Raw genomic sequence first — 26,603 nt, 5'->3', positions numbered from 1 at the left:
ACGGAACATCTGCTGTCAACTGCCCTAGGTAAAGGTACCAGTATCTAAATGACCCCTTTTTCGGACACGTATTAATTGATAGCTCTGTCGTTTAAGAATTTACAATCTTTTATTTTTTTTATAAATAGAGTAAAGTTTGCTTTAGTTACTTAAAAATTTGTAGCTCAACCGCATTTAAACTTTGACGGCTAGAATTTTTAGAGCGGAACCGACAACAGGACTACAGCACTGAAATGCTTCTTTAACATGCCTTGTAACAGAAGTCACTTACAATACATTCTTGAAATGTGCTACATCTGTGTTACAGTATGAACGGAATCGAGTGCTCTATTTATAACTTTCTATTACAAATACAAATGGTACTTAATCTACCATAAATAAGGACATTTTGTTCCAAATATGGTTTTTAGCAAATAACTTGAAAACTAATAGAGGCAGCTTATTGATGTCAGCTATTTAATGTTTTAATATCAAACTGAGGCTACATACGAATCTTCTTCCTCTGTCTATTATTTAGCGTCTTCAATTTTTTGTAGAAACGCCGATTTTGACCAAAATATAGCTCTGATCAAGCTGATACTTGTAAATTTAACGCTTAAGAGCCTAAGAAGGTAGCACACCTCCCCACGCGAGCACACAAAAGTGCCGCAACATGATGTAACACGGGCTCGACTAAAGTCTGAAGTAGTGCTGGACGGAACTGACCACGTGAATCCTACAGGGTTGTCCATAAATCCGTAAGAGTACGGGAGGGTGGGGGATCTTCTCTGAACGGCACGTTGCAAGACAAACCAGACATGCTCAGTAATGTTCATGTCTGGGGAGTTTGGTGCCCAGCAGAAGTGTTTAAACTCGGACGAGTGTTCCTGGAGCCGCTCTGTAGCAATTCTGGACGTATAAGGAGTCGCATTGTCAAGCTGGGATTGCCCAAGTCCGTCGGAATGCACAATAGACATGAATGGATGCAGGTGATCACAAAGGATGCTAACGTACGTATCACCTGTCAGAGTCGTATCTAGACGTATCAGAGGACACATATCTCTCCAACAGCACTCGCCCCACACCATTGCAGAACCTCCAACAGCTTGAACAGTGCCCTGATGACATGTAGGTCCATGGATTCGTGAGGTTGTCTCCATACCCGTACACGTCCATCTGCTCGATACAATTTCAAATGAGATCCGTCCGACCAGGCAACACGTTTCCAGTCATCTACAATCTAATGCCGGTGTTGACACTCCCAGGTGAGGCATAAAGCTTTGTGTCATGCAGTTATCAAGGGTACACGAGTGGGGCTACGGCTCTGAAAGCCCATTAGGTTACGTTTAGTTGAATGGTTCGCCCACTGACACTTGTTGATGGCCCGTGCCTGAAATTTGCAACTATTTGCGGAAGAATTGCACATCTGTGACGCTGAATGACTCTCTTCGGTCGTCGTTGGTCCTGTTCTTGTAGAGTCTTTTTCCAGACGCAGCGATGTTGGAGATTTGATGTTTTGCTTAATTCCTGATATTCACAGTAGACTCGTGATATGGTTGTATGGGAAAATCCCCACTTCGTCGCTATCTCAGAGATGCCGTGTGCCATCGCTAGTGGGCCAGCTAAAACACCACGTTGAAACTCACTTAAATTTTGATAACCTCCCAGTGTAGTTAACTTACCAGTGTAACAGTAGCAACGGATCTAACAACTGCGCCAGTCACGCTGTCAGCGTTCGCAATTTTATGTCTGCACAGTGAGTGTACTAATACGTGCAAACTTAGCTTACCATTTAGCGCGCTAATGGACAAAACATCTGAACTGTCTTCTCAAGCCCAGGGTGTTAAACATAAATTCTAAATGATCGTAGCAAATGATCGTAGCAAAAATCATTAGAAATGCTGCTGTCACTTAGCTAGAATGCATGAATTAATAAAAGTGAAAGTTTTTTTATTCTACATATAATTTATCAATTTTGCTTTCAGGCGTCAAGTGATACACAACAATCATGTTCAATTACTTTTGACACTCAATAGCAAAATATTTAACTCTTGGACATAATGAACTGACGACTATTAAAATTGTTATCTCTTCATATGAAAAAAATTTATCACAGTTAAGAATGATTACAAATCTTCATCAGCTCATTTTCTACTTCATCGTAGCTGGTCAATGCACTGAGTTGGTGGAGAATAAATTTACTTTTCTGGACCAATGAAAAACTCTCGTGTATGCAAGGTGAGGGTAGGTTAGTATCCTAGCTTTTGTTATTCAATGGTCAAAGTGTACGCAAGTTGGAGTGAACAAAACCTCGACTCAACATTTACTGTGGCCTTATGCGTGATAGTACTTTACCAAGCAGTATCTGCAACAGCGTTGTCTCCGTGCTGCATCTGACACTCTAATTCCCTATTCTGACCTTGACTGAAATCACTCAGTCTCAACTTTGCTGTCTGTTGCTACGTTACTTGAAGCGTATCATCCAAACTTCGCAGAAAGCAAAGCTCTCAATACCCTCACTATTTTCCACACACTGTCGTGGTCCGCCACGAGATGAGAGAGATAACTAGCCGTTTTAGTTCTGAAAATGCTTTTATATAATGGAGATCTCCGCACTGTGTCGCATCTGTGTCGCCCAGTATGGCTCCAGCCAGTCGCCGTCCCACTAGAAGTGAATTTTAATTTTCTTGCTGGGTTGCAGCCTAGCCCTGTAAATGCTGTGCAGCCACTTACCCTCGGTCCCAGCCGTATTTACGTTAAAAGAAATAATGTATTGTTCTGCCTTATCACTTTCTGCACTGGAGCTCACCGTTCTCTTGTTAAGTGTGTTTTCTGATGCAATTAACCATCTGCTCGGTTGGTCTCCAAAATGCGCTTCACTTTAACTTGTTTATTCATGCCCTTTTCTATATATTAGTAGATATTGTTTTGTTGGTTTTCGGTACATGAGATTACTGCTGTTGCGTTTTGTTGATATAATATAATTATTTTTTTCTGAAGATCTCATATTTTATCGTACTGTCATTACGGATCAAACACATGTAAGGTCCGTAAAATCTGGAAGCCTTACAATGCTGTATTTTGCCTGTTTACATATCTCTGTATTTGAATATGCATGCCTATACCAGTTTCTTTAATGTTTCAGTGTAATTGTGATATACTTTTGCATATTCTGACAAAACTTTGGCTTTTTTATCGTTTAGCGCCACTTATTTTTTTCCTTAAGATCGTGTATTTTGCGTAACACCTTCATAGCCCGCCCGGCTAGCTGCGCATTCTAACGCGCTGCTTCCCAAGCGGGAAGGTGTGCCGGTCTCCGGCACGAATTCGCCTGTCAAGGTCTGGTGTGCCGGCCAGTTTGTGGATGGTTTTTAAAGTGGTTTTCCATCTACTTCGGAAAATGCAGCCTGGTTCCCCTTATTCCAAAAAAATGGTTCAAATGGCTCTGAGCACTATGGGACTTAACATCTATGGTCATCAGTCCCCTAGAACTTAGAACTACTTAAACCTAACTAACCTAAGGACAGCACACAACACCCAGCCATCACGAGGCAGAGAAAATCCCTGACCCCGCCGGGAATCGAACCCGGGAACCCGGGCGTGGGAAGCGAGAACGTCCCCTTATTCCGCCTCAGTTACACTCTGTCGGCGATTGCTGCGCAAACACTGTCTCCAAGTACGCGTACACCATAATTCCTCTACCACACAAACATTTAGGGTTACAATTGTCTGGTATGAGATGTCCTCGGGGGGAGAGGGGGTGGGTCTACTGGGGCCTGTTCTGCACAATAGCCCTGGATTCGGTGTGGGGTGGGTGGACTGCTGTGGCCTGTTGTAGGGTTGCGAACCTCTTGGGCTATGGCAGGACGAAGCCTCTCCATCGTTTCTCGGTCGCTGGTTTAATACACAATTCGCAAGAAATTCATTTGATCATTCTAAGGCCTTAAAATGTTGACATTAATATGCTGAAGCAAACACTAACAAAGTTTGGAAAGTTAATTTAATTTTTATTTTCTTTCTTAGCGATCCTTTGTATGTTAAGAACAGGAGGGTTATGATGACGTAGTGCTGCTAATAGAGAACTGGGGTAAGCCCTTGCACAATCGGTCGCCTCTGTTCCTCTTACAGTGATACAGCATTTCTTTCGTCTCATAGGGAGTGAGTCACTTGAAGGCCATGGCAAGGTGACATGTTTACCAGCCAGGAATGATGTACAGACAGAAGGAACAGTCCGGTTCTGCAATACATACACGTAAAATCTGTCTGCTCTAGTGCAGCGTTTATCTCCATGGCCAAAGACAAAACACTCATGGTTGTGGGTGCACGTTTAAAGGTGTAACGTGGCTTCTAGCGACATCCGCTCACTCTAATTTTACCTATATGTCCCCGGATTCTTCCATCACCACTGCTGCAACAATCCAGACCCTGTGCAATATCTTTGGAATAGAAGGAGTGTCGCATGCAACAGTCTGTGAAAATGGTCCTCAACCCACGACATCTGAGTTCTGCCAATTTTCCCAGTGTACAACGGCCACGATCATCCGACGATATCTTCTTTTAACCAAGCGTCAAATTCGGAAGTTGAGCGGCTGGTCGGAACCTTTAACTTTGAGAATCAAATCATGTTAAAGGCGCCCTCTGAAGTGTTCCTTACTCGCTTCCTGGCATCGAATAGATCCACCCTGATCGGCAGTCACTGCCCGGGTAATTGTTATCGCACGGGCGACGACAACGAACATTATTTGACCTGTTGCCCCTGGCGTCGCATGCCCGGCCCCATCACGCACGCCCTTATTACCACTGGGTCATCCTTGTCTGTGCTCGCATGTCCAGTAGAAAGCCGGGGTGGACGTCAGGCGTGATTTTGGGTACAGGGGATGTCAAAGGTTTGACGTTGCGGCAGAGCAAAATTCGTTGCGTCGTCAGAAATCAGCTTTGGCCACGACACCAACAGGACACCGAGTCCCAGTTAAACCGACTGTGGGACCAAACAGTTCCGGATTTCGGCCTGTGCCCGACAATGGTTTGAGGCGTCATCAGAGTGCTTCCTCCCACCGCAGCTGCCTGCACCCCGCTATGAGATCTGTTCGCGCCCGGTGTCTGAGAGCCAGCAACGAAGTCCTGACGGATGGAGGCTGAGTCAGTCCCTGCACCCACACTGCTCGCGGCTCCTCCGTTACCACCAAAGAACGAAGCGGATATTACGGTGACGGTGTTACTTCCTATACCGCACACTTATCGTTAGGGACAGGTCGGCCCAAAACAAGAATAAGCAATAGCATTTCACTGCATTCGGGTCGCCTCACGTGACGTCCCTCCCTTGCTACTTCGGAGACTCCATATTGCATTTTTCGTGTCATGACAGGGTGCCGCATTGGATATTCATCACAACCGTCACTTTTGGTACGATTTGTTACAAATAAATGTTAGTTAACGACACATCATCGGTAAAAAGCCGTTAGGAGATCCTAAGATAAACGATTCGAATGCAAATTGCGTGGTCTTGTGGTTAGAGACATGTGGTTATGATTTAGGAAGAAGTTGGTTCGCGTCGATGTTACATAAGAGATATAAGAGCGTTCTCTTTCAGGAACGACTTTCTTCGATTTTGTGACTTCAGCGTGACTAAACAACAAATGAAGCAACCAGCCGTGATATTTGTATTGTAGCTTGTTACGAATACTTTGCTGTTTATTTCTAATATGTCACAATTTTTGAGAGTGTGGATAGACAGGAACTTAAGAGCACAGCTTAAATTGCTGCGAGTGAAATGAGCAGCAGTCACATTTGTATTCTTGTTTGTCGCAAATGTTTCCATACTTCACCTTTTATGTCTCGCCAAATAATCATTTAAGGAAAAATGTACACTTAATTGTAGCAAGCAATACTATTCGCCAAGACAACAATTCAATTCACAGACTGCTACACATTACAAAAAAGTTTTCGGTGAATCTTTCGTTACACGAATGTTCCACAACCAGAAGCCAGCAACATGAACACTCGCGTATTCAAAGCATGGTCTTAGTTTTATTTCCGTCCCCTTTTTCACATAAATAAATGCAGTGACAAAATACATTGTTCCATGAATCATCTGCTGACAAATTGTTCCCTCAATGTTTCACATGTAAACATTCTACATTCGTAATGTGTGCCAAGCGCCCACACAACACCAAAGATAAAAATGTCTACGCCAAACGGCACACAGGTTTATCCAGGACAAAACAATCCTTTTGGCTCTCGCTACACTGAAACGCTGCTGGTTATTCCTATTTCGGGCTGTGCTGTCCGTAACAAGTTACTGCACGAGCCTTTGGCTTGGGATACCTGCTTCTCCAGCTCCCGTCTATCGTTCGTCCCGTTACCGTACTGGACACATCGGATCGTATTGGTCGATTAATGGAGCGGGGCAGCGGGGGATGAATAATTTTGTCTCCGCCAAGTAGCGACGAGTATACCCACGACTGCGCAAAGATATGAAGGATGCAATTTCTGCGCTGCAGCACAGGCCTCAACGCGGACAGACACTTTGGCTTATCTGCCGTTTAAATAGTGCACACTTTGCCCGGGAAACCAGTTCGCGAAATATACATGAATCACTTCTTTACGTGTGTTTGTAATATTTTGTTGATTCCATCGCTGTGGACTTGAACTTCGACTTGAGCACAACTGGTGTACTGGTATTCTACTTTTAGATATGGATAGTGTTCGGCACACAGTTTGAGCACATGTTTCCTCAACCACCAGTGTATTTTGCCACAATTCACCAGAAGAAACATGTTGCTTGCCGCGTGCTCCTTACTGTCACACTTCTGTACTTTGTTTCATCTTCTTTAACTTTGAAAACTTGTTGCTTTGTCAGTGGGAGGCCCTATAGTAAAAACAATGGGCCGTGACGGGATACTACCGTTCTTCATAAAGAATCCTACTCCCATTATACCACTCTCTGCTGCTGTTGAAATTACCCTATACTCACCTGACTAGAGATCCTTGTCTTCTTTCCATTTCACTTCACTTACCCTTACTATTTTTAGATTGAGCCTTTGAATTTCCCTTCTCAGATTTTCTAGCTTCCCAACCACGTTCAAGCTTCTGACCTTCCAACATATAGAACGTTACCCTTTCGTCGGTTATTCAGTCTTTTTCTGATGGTCACCTTCCCTTTGGCAGTCCCCTCTTCTAGATTCGAATGAGGGACTATTCAGAAATCTTTGGCCAATGGAGAGATCATCATGACACTTTTTCAATTGCAAGCCACATGTCCGGCGTATACACGTTATGTGTCTTTAATGCCGTGGTTTCCGTTGCCTTCTGCATTTCTCATGCAATTGATCATTACTGATTCTTCCGCCTTTTGCGGCAGTTTCCCACTCCAAGGACAAGAGTGCTCTGATCTTCTGTCCGCACCTCCGCCCTCTTTGACAAGGCCGTTGACAAAATGAGGGTGACTTATTATGCTGAAAGTCCTTTGCTGCCATTGTTGATTATTGATTAAAATTTAAATGTTGGCAGGTTTCGAACCTGGGACCGATGACGTTTTGATTACTAATCACAGACGCTACGCCTTTTTTCCTCTGTTGCATTTGTTCAGTATGTTCGTTGCGTTTGGTCTGGGTGGAGGTCACAATACATCCGTACAAGTTGATCGACGATACTATTCTTTTTTATTACAGAGGGCAACTAGCCCTCTGACCAAACATGCTGAGCTACTGTGCCGGCGAACCACTAGATCACGGGTGTAACTGTGACAATGTGTTTGTTTTGCATGCATTCAGGGGCAAGCATACATTGAGGTGCTAACCAATTGTTACGCTAAAAGATTTATCATCCCCTGGGGTTGATTTATGACCACATGGAGATAATCGATCCTGCTGAGAGACTCTTCCCCCTCTCCTCCCCCTCCACCTCCCCTCCCTCTGGGAAACATCCAGCTCTTCCCCCTCCCCTTATCAATACAAGCATACTTTTGATACAAATTAAATGACTAATAATTTAAATCGAACCATTATTAATCCACCCCCCCCTCACCACGTCTGGAAAATGCCCCTGCCCTACCCACCCCTCCCCTTTCTTGCACTCCCCCTTCCTTCCCCGACAGAACTGTTCCATAGCTAGAAGGCTGTCTATTCCTCCATGCGTCACTGCCTAAGTAGAGAGTTTTCACAACGGATAAAATAGCACACTAACTTACAGTGCACAAAGCAATTTAGAAGCATAACAAGTCCTAATCTCCTTTATCGTGTTCCTATGATTACCACGCCAGAAATAAGATAGTGTAATGACGTCAGAGTCTTCGTTGACAGCACAATGTCTCTCTCTCTCTCTCTCTCTCTCTCTCTCTCTCTCTCTCTCTCTCTCTCTCCTCGTTATTTTCGTAACATCCAACGAAGTATAATTACGAATTATAAAAAACTCAATAAGATTTTGCCACGTCCCTCTCTTCCGATATATCGGAAGCAAATATCGTATGCGTGTTGATATCGACCATATGTACCGAACCCATCGAAATATATATGTAATGGACCATTGAAGCAGGTGGCCAGTGATTGAAGTCGCTTCCACCGACGTAACACTTGTGTACACATCCATACATTTTGTTTTTCTGCCGTGAGTTTGAGGTCTGCGTCAGGTACTAAACCAACATTGACACGTTTCGATCCATTGACCATCACAGTAAGCTGAACATCACATGGGTAAACTACGCTGCTCCCACAACGCTCAGAATAGTTGAAATAAAAGACAAAGGCGGTGTTTCTTCTTGACAAAAGAGTGGAAGACCTCTCAATGTATGGGAAGTGAAAAAGACTGGAGCATTGTGGGGCGTTTCCAAACAGCTATCCAAAGGTGATGATCTCTGTATTTAGTCTCGTCTTCCACAGTGTTGGGGTAGCGGATTTGAAGAGACCCAGACCAGTGATTCCTCATATTGTTAGTGCGTATTGCACACAGGTATAAGATCGCTGTTAAGGTTTCCTGGGTGATAGTCATCCTGACCCTACAACATTTGGACACTTGTCTTTCATTTTTATGATTTAAAAACCAGTACCGCATGTGGCACAACCTATAGAGCACGGATAGTATGCACAATCAGCTGTTTATCCCACCGGTAGAGGAATGGAACGATTTTAATACACCCAGGCGAACATTATCCTTCCACCCACGCGGTGGCCGAGCGGTTATAGGCGCTCAGTCCGGAACTGCGCTACTGCTACGGTCGCAGGTTCGAATCATGCCTTGGCATGGATGTGTGTGATGTCCTTAGGTTAGTTAGGTTTAAGTAGTTCTAAGTTCTAGGGGACTGATGACCACAGATGTTAAGTCCCATAGTGCTCAGAGCCATTTGAATCTCCACATTTTTTACCGTATTTTCATCAGTTTTACATATTTTACACCAATTTTCGTGATTTTGACAGGTTCCCTGTAATTTCAACGCCTTTCACTCAATTATTCGAGGTCTCATGGCGTCTATCTCGTGATGCTATGAGCCAATGACGTCGCAGCACGATACTTAATTTCTGTATCATTGCTAACCAGCACCATCCGTCACTTTGCTAGTTTCATATACTTGTGGACATATTGCGAACCCTTTTACACTGCGTACATCACTGTTCTCACTGTCGGGAAATAGCCATTACCAGAAAAGAGGTTCAAACATTACGTTCCCTGGCCGCAACACCTTATTATTGTGGTAAGATTTTATTATAATTTTTTACCTCCCCCTATGTGCATATGAAAAACAAAGTATTCTCACATTGGTACGATGAAGTCGGTTTCGAAGCTCTCTATTTCGTAACGAGCTACCCCTTTATTGAACCTGTCGGCTAGCAACCCTGGGCGAAACTCTAGATGGCCTCTCTCAATGCATCTCGTTACTCTCCCTCTGTCTTTAACTGACCCTCCCTGCAACACTGTCTCCGATTTAATATCAAATTGATCAGAAGTAGAAGGGTACTGTACCGCTACATTCGATGCCTAGTGAAGAAACAGAATGAGGTGAGTTCCTCGTAATCAATACACTTCGACATTTTGCTTTTGCAAAGAATATAACACGTGTTCCAAACTTGTGGTAACCGATGATAGTGACATAGACTGGTATTCTCATTCCGATACTGTAACTGCCGTTCTGCGAAGACTGTTCTATACTAACCCCACTCATGTCACCCGTCCAGATACACACTATCTCTCTAGACGCTTGCGTGCTGAGGTGTTTACCACTCCTTATTAGTGATAGTAGATACGATCCTGATATATTGCAGAGGACTGCGGTAATATAGCAGATGACTCAGAAGAAGAACAAACGTATGATTTAGGCATAATGGAGCTCCAGACGGAAGGAGTATGAAATACTTTACGTAAATCACTTGTGCTATCAATTCTGTACCATTGTTGCAATGTTTGGATCCCATACCAAGAAGGTACTATGAAGAGAGAAATGATCGTAGAACATAAACGTTCACTCATAAGACTGCACCGTCCTGCGCTTAAGCATGTCTTAATGTTAAAGCAGTGTGGTTCCTGGTATAGTGGTCGCGTGGACTGAAACGTTGTTAATACTCCAATACAGGAAATATATTTCCAACACTCGAGATACATTCACCCTCCAAGTTTTCTATCCATTTCACCATGGTCAGCATCTGTAAGATGATAAAATTACTACCTTCCACAGCAAAGGAAAAAGAAAACTGAGATTCTTGGTGATGTATGCATTATATACATTTCTGGAGTTATATAGCGCCAACAGTTCACATCCGATTACGGTTCGGAAAATATGCTATCAGTGCCCTAAAATGATCGTCAGCAACGGAAAATGTGTGAAACAACGACATCTTATGAGGAAATAGACAAACGCATAGCAGCGGTGTTTGACAGGTGAAATTATACGCCACGCTGCTATAACCCCGTGAACAGAACACAATCTCTTCCACACACAACAACTGTGAAGCAAATGTGTACACACGGATTGCAATAAGTCACAAACCCCTGTCGGTAACTAACAATCACCGCAGTTGTGAAACTGGAGACTCTATTTACGTCCAAGATGTGCCATGGGACTGGAGTACTTCGCATACATCTTCAGTCATATAGAAGAGGGTGCCGAAATAAGTTTTCAGTTTGTTTGATAGACATGATTCATCGTACATGTGCTGGAAGTCCTCTGTGGACTGTGGCACAGAGAGGTTCGCTGTTAACAATCGCAAGTAGATAGCGCTCTGTGTCACATACACAACTCCCAATGGTATACGAGTCGAATGCAGGCGATACCGCACAACTGATACAACCTGAGAGAACAACGAGAAAAATGGATAAATGTGTTATAAATGACCTGCGGCAAAATCTCCCTTTCTAGAAAGCATCGTCAATCTACCATTAAACCATACTTCCTTACAACCTCTCTCAACCGGTTACTCCATCTACTTTCTGTCATCTATTCACGCAAATCCACGTCAATTTAGAAGCAGAGGGTCTCTTATCCAGGAAAGCATCAAGGACCGCAGTGAAGTTGTATGTATCCGCATTACCTCAATGGACATACAGCAGAATGTTTCCAGAATGAGATTTTCACTCTGCAGCGGAGTATGCGCTGATGTGAAACTTCCTGGCAGATTAAAACTGTGTGCCCGACCGAGACTCGAACTCGGGACCTTTGCCTTTCGCGGGCACGTGCTCTACCATCTGAGCTACCGAAGCACGACTCACGCCCGGTCTCACCAGCTTAAAGTTTGAAAGGTAGGAGACGAGATACTGGCAGAAGTAAAGCTGTGAGTACCGGGCGTGAGTCGTGCTTCGGTAGCTCAGATGGTAGAGCACTTGACCGCGAAAGGCAAAGGACCCGAGTTCGAGTCTCGGTCGGGCACACAGTTTTAACCTGGCAGGAAGTTTCATATCAGCGCACACTCCGCTGCAGAGTGAAATTCTCATTCTGGAAACATTCCCCAGGCTGTGGCTAAGCCATGTCTCCCCAATATCCTTTCTTTCAGGAGTGCTAGTTCTGCAAGGTTCGCAGGAGAGCTTCTGTAAAGTTTGGAAGGTAGGAGACGAGATACTGGCAGAAGTAAAGCTGTGAGTACCGGGCGTGAGTCGTGCTTCGGTAGCTCAGATGGTAGAGCACTTGCCCGCGAAAGGCAAAGGTCCCGAGTTCGAGTTTCGGTCGGGCACACAGTTTTAATCTGCCAGGAAGTTTCAGCAGAATGTTGTTAAAACCTATGCAGCAACTGTCATGAGAGATGTTTGCTAGCTGATACTGCGTAGTTGTGGTTGGTAGAGAGTATGGAGAAGCACATTGTAAGTACCGTTATAGTTTAAAACACGTGAGCAGTCTTGCATGGGGTGAAACATGCGATTCATTCTATAGTTGTATATTGCAGCCCCCAAGATGGTGATACAATTCTCTTAGGCTAAGGATACTTTATGAAAATATGTAAGGTGGGTGTCAATAAGTTTGGAGCCACACCCGGGCTTGTGATCCGACTTATATAAATTCATCACTCTACATTTGGTGGTTATCCACGTTAAGCAATCTATTTGCACAGTCCACGAAAAATACTATTTCCCTGGTTCCCGGCGCTTCCATGTCAACATTTTCTCGTGTCCCTCATGTTGTCACATATTCGTTCATATGTACAAGAATTCTGCTGAACCAAGCAGACATGTAAGTGCTTTCATTCTCCCTTCAATTTCCCCAATTTTTATGTATTTTCCCTCAATTTATATATATTTTCCATCAATTTTCGTAATTTCACCGATTGTATGTCAGTTCTGCGCATGTTATCATGACATAATTTCTCTCCATGTATTCCAAAATTGCTTGTAAACTTAGTACAGTTGTCGAAACCTAGTGCAACTGTGCTGTTTTTCTGTATGTGTGTGTTCCTGTATCTGTTTCAAGTGGAGGCCCCCCAGACGATACCGTACCCCGAATGCAGAGCTGGTGAATCTACCTTCCCTGAATCTACCTGGCCTGGACACATAGTGAGGGGATTCATCTTCGAACCCTGTCCCAGCTGATTTTGGTAGTTGATTTTGGTGAGTCCCCTTGCCTCTCACAAGTGATTCAGTGGAGCAAATGTACGAAATGTTGTCCGTTGTTTCAAATGCACATTGCAACTCTTTGTCTGAATGACAATCCGACATGTATGTGTGTCTCTGCGCTTATGTTTGCTCATTCATTGCGAATTCGCTGCCGCATATCTTCATAGGTTGTTGGTATATGCGTGTAAACTCTCTTTTTTAGAACCGCACAGGAAAAAAAATCGGCAGAAGTCAAGTTGGGTGAATGTGCGCGCCACGTTTGAGGACCTCCTCGTCCAATCCATCGACCCAGATAGTTTCGATTCAAAACTTCACGACCTAGTCGTGAATAATGCGCTGGCATTCATCATGTTGAAACCAGATATCCAGTCTCGTTTGAAGTGGAGCATCGTGCATTAATATGGGTAAAAAATTATCCACAATGCCTCTATACATTTGACCAGATTACCTTCTATGAAGTAAGGACCAGTTACCTGAGTACTTACAAAACCGCACCAAACGTTAACACTCCATGCTCGTTGATGTTCAACTTGCCTTACCCAGTGGGGATTCTCCATCGACCAATAATACGAATTATGTTCATTCACTTGACTATGATTCGTAAAATTTGATTCATCTGAGAAAACTACCTGTGAACTGAAATTGTCATTGACTGCCAGTTGTTCCTGTATCCAGTTCCAAAAATTCAGCCGATTGTGAACATCGTCAACATGCAGTTCTTGATGCAGCGATAAATGAAATGGATGCCATTTGTGTGAATGCATATGTGTAGAACACTTCTTTGCGAAATTCCTTATCCTTGCGCAATTTGCCGAGAACTAATGTGAGGATTTGCAGCAACCGCAGCTAAAACATTCACTGTGTTATTTCCGTTTGTCACAGGCCGCGGTCGTTCTCTTTCTCTAGGTTCAACACTTCCTGTTTCAGTAAACAGATGGACAATACTGCGAAACTTCTTTGCAGACGAAACATTCCTATCGGGAAACAGAGTACCATACCTTGGACGAGCCTCAAAGTACGCAGCAATAATATCGACCATCTCTGCAATCGTTAACATCTTGGAACACTTGCGACGTGGTGTGTACAGCCCGAATCATTTAAGTAACATGCACAGTCTGACCGCAGACCGAGCGCATCATCACGGTCTGTGCTTCATTCGATTGTGGGAGGTGTCACATGATAGCATTATCAAAAATATAAAAAAGTACTTCGATTGTTTTAATCGGATGTGTATTTGTTTGAGACAGTACCGTTTTGCAACAATTTTCACATTATTTCCATGTTTGCCGATTACAGCGCCATCTGTCGTGAAACAAAAGAAAGCACTTGCCCGCGAAAGGCAAAGGTCTCGAGTTCGAGTCTCGGTCGGGCACACAGTTTTAATCTGCCAGGAAGTTTCATATCAGCGCACACTCCGCTGCAGAGTGAAAATCTCATTCTGGGAACAAAAGAAATATTTCATACAAAAATTGCATTTTTTTCTCGGAGAATCCAAAACTGCAATAAAAAATAGGGGTTCCTATTTAAGATTTCGAAGCCAGCACCCCTCCCGCTCGCGGAGGTGGTCGAGGGGTGGTAGAGCGTTATGTTAACGGATGTCCCTCTTCGAGTTGAACAACGTTTATTAGCATTTTTCTCAGCCGATGTATATTTCGCCAATTATTACTACAAACAGTTTTAAATGCTTCACCCTGTATATCTTCGGTAATCCTTACATTCTTGGGAGGACTGCAGTTTGACTTTAGAAGGAATAGAGTTAAGAAGATATAATGTTTCTCCGATTTTTGCCACTCGGGTCCTCTCTTAGCTTGCAATAAGCAGGATCGTCGAGCAGCGCCTCCATCTTGCTGTTACATTCAGCCATGAGAGAATGACTGCGGCGTTCCCCTTGTCGGCAGGTAAAATGACGAGGTCTTTGTACACTCTCAAGTTTCGTAGAGCCTTCCTTTCTGCAGAGCTGACGTTAAGCTTTCTTGGTGGGGCTCGTGTTAAAATCCAGCAGGTGTGCGTCCTAATCTCATCTGCAACGTCACTGTGAAGCTTCAAAATTGCCTGTTCTATTGGAGCTGGCCGTGCGGGGTAGCCACGGTGTCTCGGTCGCCTTGCCACAGATCGCGGGGTTCACTCCGTCGGAGGTTCGAGTACTCCCTCGGGCATGGGTGTGGGTGTTGTCCTTAGAATAAGTTACTTTAAGTTAGATTAAGTAGTGCGTAAGGCTAGGGACCGATGACCTCCGCAGCTTGGTCCTATAGGAACTCACCACAAAAATTGGAGCTGTCCGTGGTGTTGATGCATAGCTCAAACCTTTGTCGAACACTTCAACAGCTGTAGCTTACAGGACAGTCGCTGTATGGTTAAAAAAATGCTGTATACCTATTGAGGTAATGGGAACACCCATTTTTTCCGTTGTTCTCTCAGTGTGTATCAGTAGTGTGCTATAACCTGCATTCGACTCGTATACAATTACGTGTTCTGTGTGTGACTAGAGCGCTATCTAACTGCGATAGTTAACAGTAGACCTCGCCATGTCACAGTCAGCAGAGGACTTCCAGCGCATGAATGACGAAACATGTCCACCAAACCAATTGAAAACGTACGCCGGCAGCCTCCTCTAGATGAATACAGATTTCCGCTGCCACATCTTGAACATAAATAGTCTCCAAGTTTCATAACTGCAGTGATTCTAAGTTAGCGACAGGGGTCTGTAAGATACTAAAATCCCTGTGTGTACATCTGCTTGACAGATGTTGTGCCTGGAAGAGATTGTGTTCTGTTCACGGAGTTAGAACAACATGGTGTGTAATTTCACCTGTCAAACACCACTGCTTTGAGTTTCTCTGATTCTTCATAATATGTCGTCGTTTTATGGATTTTCTGTTGCTGACGATTGTTTTATAGGACTGGTGCGAGCATAGCATAATTTCCGAAACATAATCGGATGTGACAGTGGGCGCTATATAACTCCAGAAAGCTATGTAGTGCATGGATCACATGGAATCTATGTTGTTTTTTTTTCTTTGGTGTGGAAGGTAGTAGTTTTATCATCTTAAAGTTTCTCGCCATAGTGAATGGGATAGAAAATTTGGAGGGTGAATCCATGTCAGGTGTTGGAAATATATTTCCAGCATTGGAGTATTAACAAAGTTTCAGTCCACGGGACTACTATAACGGAAATCACACAGCTTAACGTTATAGCATGCTTGAGTGCAGAACCATACAGCCTTAGGAGCAGGTGTTTATGTTCTATGACCATTTCTGTCTTGCCAATACCTGCTTGGTATTGGATCCAAAAGCTAGCTACAAAAATTCTACAAAATTCATAACGCTAGTAATTTACGTAAAATGTTTCAAACTCCTTCCGTCTGGAGCTCCATTATACTTAAATCATACGTTTCTTCTCCTTCTTAATCGTCTGTTATATCACCACAATACTCCGTAATGTTCAGGCTCGTATCTGCTGTACATCAATTAGGAGTGCTCAGCTCGTAAGGATCTAGAGAGATAGTGCGTATTTGGACGGGTGGCATGTTTAAGGTTAGTATGGAACAGTCTTCGCGGAACGGCATTTACAGTAATGGAATGAGAATACCAGTCTCTATCACTATCATTAGTAACTACAAGGTTGGAACACGTGTCATATTCTTTGCAAAAGCCAAATATCGAAATGTATTTATTACGTGTAACTCACCTCATTCTATTTCTTCACTAGACATCGAATGTAGCGGTATAGTGACCTTCTACTTCTGGTCATTTCCAAATTAAATCTGAAACAATGTCGCAGAGAGGGTTGGTTAACGACAGAGAGAGAGTTGCGAGATGCCTAGAGACAGACCATCTACAGTTTTGCCCGGGGTCATTAGCCGATAGGTTCAATGAAGCGGTAGCTAGTTTCGAAATAGAGGGCAGAGTGCTACATCTTTGAATCTCCGACTTTATCCGACGAATGTTCAATATTTTGTGACTCCCATCCATATACGGGGAAATAGCAAATCTTATAAAAACTTACGGAATTAATAAAGTGTTTCGGCTAATATACTTAGTTTTTGCACCTCCTCTCTGCTGATGGCCATTGCCTACTCTAAGAAACAGTTATGTAGGCAGTGTAACAGGGTTCGAAATATATCCACATGTACTCGACCCTGGCAAATGGAGGGGCTGGGTTAGCAATAATACAGAACTTGAGAACCGTGCTGTAGTATCATTCATTGGCTGATAGCATCACGAGATCAATGTGATGAGACGTTTTGTTGAGGTGACAGTTATTGAGATTGGTGGTTTGGACTTTGAGTAATTGAGTAAAATAGGTTGGAATTACGGATAATCTGGAAAATTTACGAAAATTTATGGAAACTACGTAAAATTTATAAAAATACGACAAACATGTGGAGTTCTTGATGCAATAATTTGCCAACAGCCGTATGATTTCTAGAAGTTTACTTTATGAACTTCTATGTGCTACCGGTTTCGGCATTACATTGATGCTATCTTCAGGCCCCACACGTCAGGCTACCAAGAGCTGTTGCAGGACGCTTGATTCACGGATCCAGTTATATGGCTACTTCCGTGTATAGCGATTTTACGACTACAACCAGTAGGGCCTGAAGATGGCATCAATGTAATGCCGGAACTGGTAGCACATAGAAGTTCATAAAATAAAATAAACTTCTGCAAACCATACGGCTGTTGGTAAATTATTGCATCAAGAAGTTCATGCCAGCCGTCGTCCCACGATCCATAATGGATCAACGAAGATTAGAAATGTGGAGGGATGAGGGTACCACATGTCGGCCGTGGTGTAAGACAATGATTCCATTCCTCTACTGGTGGGATAGACAACTGATGGTGCATACTATCCATGCTCTATCGGTTTAAGTCCCGTAGAATACTCCCTTGTTCCACATGCGATTATGATGTGTAAGTCATAAAAATGAAAAATGAAAAAGAAAGATGAGTGTCCAGATGGGGGGGGGGGGGAGGGGGGGGGTCAGGATGACTACCGCCTAAGATACCACAACAGCAATAACATACGTGTGAAACCATGAAGCACCGCTGGTCTGGGTCTCATCAAAAACAGAATCATAGAGATATCTGCTACCCCATCACTGTGGAAGACGTGATTAAATACAGAGGTCATCACCTTCGGATAGCTGTTTGGAAACGACCCACAATGCTGCAAACTTTTCCAGTTCCCATATATTGAGAGGTCTTCCATACTTCTGTCAAGAAGAAACACTGCCTCTGTTTCTTATTTCAACCATTCTGTGTGTTGTGGGAGCAGCTTAGTTTACCCATGTGATGTTCAGGTTTCTGTGATTGTCAATGAATCGAAACGTGTTAATGTTAGTTTAGTACCTGACACTGACCTATAAGTCATGCCAGAGAAACAAAATGTATGGATGTTTACACAGCTTTTATGTTGTGGAAGCGACTTCGATCACCAGTTGCCTGCTCCTATGGAACACTAGTAGCACTTCGTCTTCAAGCCACGAGTGGCCTATCGGGACCATCCGACCGCCGTGTCATCCTCAGTGGAGGATGCGGATAGGAGGGGTGTGGGGTTAGCACACCGCTCTCCCTGTCGTTATGATGGTATTCTTGACCGAAGCCGCTACTATTCGGTCGAGTAGCTCCTCAATTGGCATCACGAGGCTCAGTGCACCCCGAAAAATGGCAACAGCGTATGGCGGCCTGAACGGTCACCCATCCACGTGCCGACCACGCCCGACAGCGCATAACTTCGGTGATCTCACGGGAAATGGTGTATCCACTGCGGCAAGTGTTCTACCCGATGCCGTTAGAGAAATTTTATAGTTTATAGTTTATAGTTTTACATTGTTGGATGTTACAAAAATAACGAGAAGAAAGACAGCGAGAGAGAGAGAGAGATACTGTGCTGCGGAGAATAGATCTGACTTGAGGAATTGCGATCGCAACACATTGACGAGTATAGCCTCCGTTAAGGGGTGATAGATCGACTTGATAAACACCTGTAGAATATAGCAATGCAAGATTTCAACTGTGCTGCCATAGTGTACAAACAGGGCGGACAATACAGCTGTAACCAAAATGATACACAGAACAATAGTTGTTTTAGAGAGTCTTGACGGAATGCAGCATTTTCTAGAAGCGCTAATTTAAAATACCTGCAGCCTATTGTCTGATTGGCTGGGAGACTTAAATGTCAAATAATTTCCTACAACTGAGCAAAATCGAAACAACTAGCCAATGTGAGTGGATATACCATAATTTTTTCGCGTGTTATGTACATGTACAAGATAATCGGAAATGTGTGTGTGTTGGAGTGTAAAGTTACTGTGGTCAGCGTTCTGACTTCTGCAGAGAAAATTATATCAGGTCATAAGGGAAGTATAGATAACATGTAGAAAACGCCATTTCAACATATCGGTAAGTGTAAGGGGGATGAAAGATTTTACAAGAATTAGATCCGGTCATAAGAAGAATATAGATTTACGTGGAAAATTGGTGTTTCCAGGACCAGGTATTTCCTATACTACACTCATTGGCGCTATGATCGTAATACTACAGTCTGGAACCACGCGACCGCTATGGTCACAGGTTCGAATCCTGCCATGGGCATGAATGTGTGTGATGTCCTTAGGTTAGTTAGGTTTAAGTCGTTCTAAGCTCTAGGGGACTAATGACCTCAGAAGTTAAGTCCCATAGTGCTCAGAGCCATTTGAACCATTTTTTGATCGTAATATTTAATTACACTGATAAATATGTGGCTTACTCCTAGGACGATTCTGCCTGCCATTTGGGAGCATGACAGAGGTAGCTGGTGATCAGAATGAATGGACATTTGCGGCTTAAGCCGCGAGCCGCTGCTGAATCTCTGAAATAGGTGAGACGAGATATAGCTGTGTCGCCCTCTGGGCAGGTGAATAGCGGAGTAACAGTATGTGTTGGGCAGCCTTTGTATTCTCCGATTTTTGTGTGGATATTTGAGAAGATTCAGTATCGATCACGGACAAGCGTTGGCACTGGACATATTGATAACATCTGAATTCCTAACACTCTGCACATCCTACACACCCATCACAGTCGGTCCGTCCTCTCTGGTGGGCCGAGTCTGGCTGCAGATCCGCGAGGCGGACGCCCAGGGTGGCAACCAGCTCTGCCTGACACCAGGTGTAGGGTGCTGCATGTGGATATAGGAACATGAGCGCACGGTATATGGAAATGTTTTAGTGATCTCTTACATCTGATCATGACAACTGCTACTATGGAATGGAATGTGGTTTAAACATGTGGTGTTTACTGCTTCTCAATGCAGTCCAGTTGACTCTCTCTAGCAGCAGAAAGGTAAGAGTGTCGTTACTATCCTATTATTGGTATGCCGTTCTTCCTCCTCCTCCTCCTCCTCTTCCCCTCCTCCTCGTTCTTCATCCTGGTGTATCTGAGAGGACAAACTTAAGGATTATATAGTGCTTTAAAAACCAAGAACAACGTCAAATTCCCGATTCATCAGTTTATTGTTTCTGATAGTGGTATTTCAAGCACACATTCCAGTCAACCCCCTAGCCCCACCTCCTGCAAATTGTTTAATGACATGGCGCAGTTGAGCTGAAATTTGAAACTACCTTCAATATAATGGACTTTCTGTCAAACGATCTACCTGCGGCAGTATCCACAAACAGAATGCAAGGAAAAAATCTAAAAGGGGAAAGAGAGCGATCTGGAAACTGGGAAGCTGCGGGATGGAATCTTGGAATATCTCACCAAATGTTCCAGTCCTAGTGTCCACCAATAGGGTGCAAGGAAAAACTGTCCCACACAGAAGGTATCGGTTAATCACTCAATTTGATAGAGTGGGGGTAGTGCAGATGGACTACTTCCAAGACATCTAAAGCCCAGCATTTTAAAGATTGTTGCGGATTTTCCATATATCCACTAGTTTGTTCAGGACGAAAGAGGAGTTAGTGCAGTACACAACAGATGCTTGCTGGGAAGAAAGCAACTACTTGAGAGAGGGCAAGGAAGAGAAAGCATGTGTTTTGACAGGAATTTCTCAGGTATCAATATCGAGAAGTTGCCACCACCTTACGCTTTGTCCAAGAGGAAGTATGTGGAGAGGCGAGGGGGCATTGAGAGGGGGACTGGAGAGGGGATGATGGGGAGGTTGCCTCTCCCAGCGGCCTCTGCTGGTGGTATTGTGAACTAACTCAGTCAGTATCTGCTCAGCTGGTATGGAAGGTGTGTGTTTAGGTGCAAACCAAGAAGTGAGTCTGCTATCAAAGGGAGGCTGGCACCTGATGTTTTGTTCAGGGATTAAGCAGCAGGTGACTGGGGGCTGCTGTCATTGATGGCTCAGCACCCCCGTAGTCGCTGCCTGCTGCTCTACACGTGTGTACCTGCAACCCCATCATTGCTGAGTTGTCTGCAGACAACGTGCATGAAAAAGCAAGTGTGTGCAATCAGAAAGTTATCCTTTTCACCAAATATATTTAGAAATATGTTTAAAAGTGTAATTATTTGCAGAAGTTTGTTGATGTCGATTTTGTGACAATATACTTTGTGCAATCAGAAAAAAACGATCTATATACCTACTTAATTACTTCTTTTCGATGTATTTTACAAGATCTGCATCTTCCAAAACAGCAGAGAATGATAAGCCTTTTCCGCCAAATAAAACGGAGATCCAACTCCTCGAAATTGAATTTTATGAATAAACAATATAATCTTATTTATTATGATATCCTCTTCCATTTAATTGAATTTCCTGTCGTGGGATTCTTCCAATCCACCAGCTCAGCGATGTTTCCTGCCAATTTTTTTGGGAGGCATGAGGAGGGATTGGGTGAGGCGTGGGGTGTGGGACATCTTCTAGTGGTGGCACAGTACAGTAGCTCAGTCGATCCTTGCATGTCAACGTGAATACATACAGCAAAATTTTGCAACAAGACAATGTCTCCAATCTGCATCAGTGTAATTACATAATTAGGGGATGTAGCTGCTGAACTAGATAATACTTGCATCTTCTAATGCAATAGCTGAGCAGAGACTGAGCGTTTCCCGCCATTTCTCCAGGTGGGGGGGGGGGGGGGGGGAGGGCAAGGGGAGGGGCTGTGCTTTCTCTGCCAATTTCCTACGGGATAGCACCCAAAATAAAGAAAATAAACTGCCTATTTTCGTTCTCTCCAGCAGCTCAGTATATACTGAGTCTTTTTCCACCAGTTTCAAGATGGGGAGGAGAAGGCAGAGGGCGACAGGAGGGCCAGAAGACTTCCCTGCGGTGCAGGGGGTAATTAATTGATCGATTTAATTAATTAGTCAATTAATATGATATCAAAAGTATGCTTGTATGGGCAGTGGGTGGGGGGAGAGAGTTTTGGAAGTTTCGTAGGAGGTACGGGAAGTGGAGGGAGAGGGGGGGCTGGAAGGGTTTCTCAGAAGGACAGATTATGCCCAGGGAGTCATAAATCAACCCCCAGCAAGTCTTAAATCAATAAGCGTAATTGTAGGTTTGCCCCTGAATGTATGCTTTGCCCTGAATGTGTGTGACCCACACAAGCAAATTGTCCCAGTACTGCTCTTACCCTACTACTATCAGTCAGCTTCGCCTGTTTGGAAACATGGTTAAATTCCGCAGTGTAGCTTCAAATGTTCAAAAGAGTGTGAATTCCTAAGGGACCAAACTGCTGAGGTCATCGGTCTCTAGACCTACATACTACTTAAACTAATTAAAACTAACTTACACTAAGGATAACACACACACCCATGCCCGAGGGAGAACTCGAACCTCTGGCGGAAGGTACCGCGCAATTCGTGACATGGCGCCTCTAACCGCGCGGCCACTCCGCGTAGCCAGTATAGCTTCAAGCACATCACCACTCGTATGGTCATAGACAAAAATCGCATTTTTGCTTGTGAAATAAATATCCCCCATTCGTTAAACTACACATTTTTCAAATAACTAGCTGTTGCTACAGTCGTGAAACAGAAACGTCAAACATAAAAATGTTTTCATGGTAACACATCATGTGGAAAGTAACTTACGCTAATAACTGAAACACGTAAGGTTTCGGAGATATGTCTATATTTTTCTTGTTTTCGTGTACATATCCTCTAAAGTTTGTAAAAGTGTACAATTTAGGCATTTTTTTGGGAGCAATAGCGAAAGAAACGGCGCCTTATAAACTATGTTCAATTTTATCATCGTGAGAGGATGTGCAGTGCACATCAGTACTTAAGTTCAGTCGACTGAAGTGCACCGTGACCTTCACATCTGCTTCGTAGATACAAGTGACGTCTGTCCACCTTAACCAGTTTCTGCGTCACGTGTAGCTCCAAAGCAAGCGAAAGTGGCCTGGGAATTCCCTTCCCTTCCAAAGTGGAAATTATTACAACGTAGTCAACCTGGCGTAACATTTCTCAGAACTGATAAGCGTTTCTCAGAAGCAGTGAGCAGGGCGAAGAAGAAATCAGGATTTGTGTGTATCCGTGGACTAAAAAAATTGTGACACATCTGTCACGCTTTAACAATCTTTTCTCTATCATTCTACGTCACGCGACTAAGAAGGGAAGACGGGAAAATACCGTTTTGCACAAGGAGACATTTATCGATGGAACCTACTGAGAAGAGGTACTATATCTAGGTACAGTATGCTTACAAATTTGGCATGTGTTCCTTGATTAAGACGTCCTATTGAGGTCGCACTATTCGCTGCCGTTCGAATATGTTGTCTGGAGGAAGTTGAAGAAACTTCGAACATTGTTAGTTCCGTTCCATCTGTGGAGGCGACAAGATAACTTCCAACTGATGCCCGGAATACCCCTCCACAGAGGTGCAGACAGTGCTAGAACGCGTTGCATCAACGTCTTCTAGGATGATATGGTCGCCTTCCTAATTTTTTTCTAATCTATTGGATTCAATCGTATCATCTGGCTGCATGTCCAGCTAATCTCCAGTTTATTTTCATTATAGTCAAATAACGTTCAGTTTACTAAATGCAAAAAGTCGTCAAGTGGTTCTATGACTTCACTGTCAAGTAGTACTATTTCATTCTCCGTAAGTGAATTACATATTATTTGTGTCTTATCATAATTGATTGTGGGACCTACACGCAAAATTTCTGTATTAAAGCGTAGTTGAAGTTTTATCTGCACTATAGTCTGATACAACTCTACTTGAGTATAAAACAGTGTCATCCGCAACATTAAGACATGTCATCCTTTTTTTCCCCGCTTCAAAAGAATTCTTTACGACTGTTGAGAATGTCTCATTATCGTGATGAAATTTAATGGAAGCTATAGCACTGATGTACATATTCTTCATTATGCTAAAATAGGTTGACTACATCCCTTGTTTCCCAAAGGTTGATAGTATGGTTTTTGTTGTTCGTGTCACAAGGTTCCTCAACATTTGTGAATAACAGACCTGATAATTCTTTCACTCTCGTTTCTCCATCCTGTAAGTGCCTTCACGACTTGCAAGTGCTCCATTGTGCTTTACCCACTTATACTGATCCGTCAGAACATTATCACCGCCGACCTGCTATCTATATAAACCAGTCCAGGCGATATCACCCTCACCTGGCGAAGAATGACTGCAAGTCAGACTCATGCACGGTGTATACAGTCTCAGTGAGCGTGTTGTCCGAGTGTAGAATGGGGAAGGCGCGCCATCTGTCTGAATTTGACCGAGGGCAGACTGTGATGGCCTGGAGACTCGGCACGAGCATTTCGGAAACTTCACGACTTGTCGGGTGTTCGAGGAATGCTACGGCGAATGTCTTCAACATGTGTCGAAACCAAGGTGACTTTAAAGCTGGGCAAAGTAGAAATGTGTCTGAACACGCAGTGCACCTAACACTCCTGAAGATGGTTCTCCACAGCCGATGACTCATACGTGTGCCATTATTAACACCTTGACATCGGCAACTACGACAGAAATGAACATGTGACCATCGGCACTGGACGTTGGCGCAGTGGCAGAACGTCCAGTGGCCTGATGTAACCCGATACCTTCTTCATCATGCCGATGGGAGGGAGCGAATCCCTCGTCTTTCAGGGGAGCAGGTCCTTTACATCTGTACTGCAGGACAGAGACAGGTTGGTGACGGGTCCATTATTCTCTGGGCATCATTCACATGGGCATCCATGGATCCATTGGAGATCGTACAAGGCACCATGATGGCCACGGAGTATCGTACACTGGTCGTAGACCACGTACACCATGACGATCAAGTTTCCTGGCGGTAGTAGCGTTTTTCAGCTAGATAATGCGCTATGTCACAAGGCCAGGAGTATGGTGGAGTGGTTCGAGGAACACAGTGGCGAGTTCCAATTGATGTGCTAGCACCCAACTCGCCAGATCGGAACCCGATCGATTACATCTGGGATACGATTGGACGCAGCATGAGAGGTCATCCCCCTCCTCTCCGGAATTTTCGGGAATTATCCGACTTGTGTATGCAGACGTGGTGCCAGCTCCCTCCAGCACCTACCAAGCCCTCATTGCTTCCACGCCATAACGCGTCGCCGCTGCTATCCCTGCCAAAGGCGGCCATACCGGCTGTCAGCTAGGTAGGTCATACTGCTCTGGTTGATCAGCGTGTAAAGCCAGCTTATTCCTTTGCCTGAAAGACAATAATTTTTCTGTGTCAGTGGTAATAATTTTAGTTATTGTCTTGTACGTTATGGAGAGCAGACTAGTAGATCTATAGTTTTTTTATGTATTTTCTGTCTGGTTTTTTATAAAGATTAATAATTACATAATTTTCCAATTTTTGGGAACAATGTTCCTGTGCAAACATTCTGTAAATAATTTTGCCAGTATATATTACCAATATACGTCACAGTTACGATAATAGTCATTTCGTTGAGGTGACGAGCTTCAGAGCATCATGACCATTTACAAATCATACTCTCAGACGTAAGTGTAGTCATACAGTTCGCAATGTACATGCGAGTAAGCAAAATGTAGTTTCACAGGTTGGCAAGGTAACACTCACAACGTGAACGAAAACGAACGGACATAAACACTGTTACTGTGTAGAGTGAGAAACACACATGTCTTCAGTTCAGTTCACAAAAGTGAAGCGCACATAAAGGAGCGCAAGACATGCTGAGAAATGGCAAATACTGCCAAGAGCATATGTGGATCGAAGTCTTTCGTCGTCAACCGCTGCTAGCAAGGAGGAAAGAAGCAGTGGTTTGGAGAATATGTAAAGAAACACAGTAAGTAACTTGCACATAAACCTTATAAACAAAACACTGTTTTTATCCTAAAATAACCTAAAATGTACAACCCTATGTATCAAATTTACAGATTAACCAGGAAGATGCTTTATAAATAAAAGCGAAACGCGTCTGGTGTCATGCTCTATAATTAAATTTCAGTAAACTCAAGACGAAATGCCATTAATAATTGATTTTAACAGCTGCTGCGGAAGATGGCGATGCAAACAAACATATTATTCCGTGAGATGAAAATACGTTAATAACACAAAATCACAAGACATGTCGTAGGTAACTGTAGTGCTCCAGAGAGACAGTTTCTCAGAATCTGTCGAGGAGTTTCACAGCTTGCTGATTGAATGACCATACAGTAGACTTCTATAGCCCACGAAATGAAC

Source organism: Schistocerca serialis, chromosome 2 (genome assembly GCF_023864345.2).
Source record: "Schistocerca serialis cubense isolate TAMUIC-IGC-003099 chromosome 2, iqSchSeri2.2, whole genome shotgun sequence".
NCBI lineage: Eukaryota > Metazoa > Arthropoda > Insecta > Orthoptera > Acrididae > Schistocerca > Schistocerca serialis.
The sequence above is the reverse complement of the archived record's forward strand: the minus strand, read 5'-3'. Positions refer to the sequence as shown.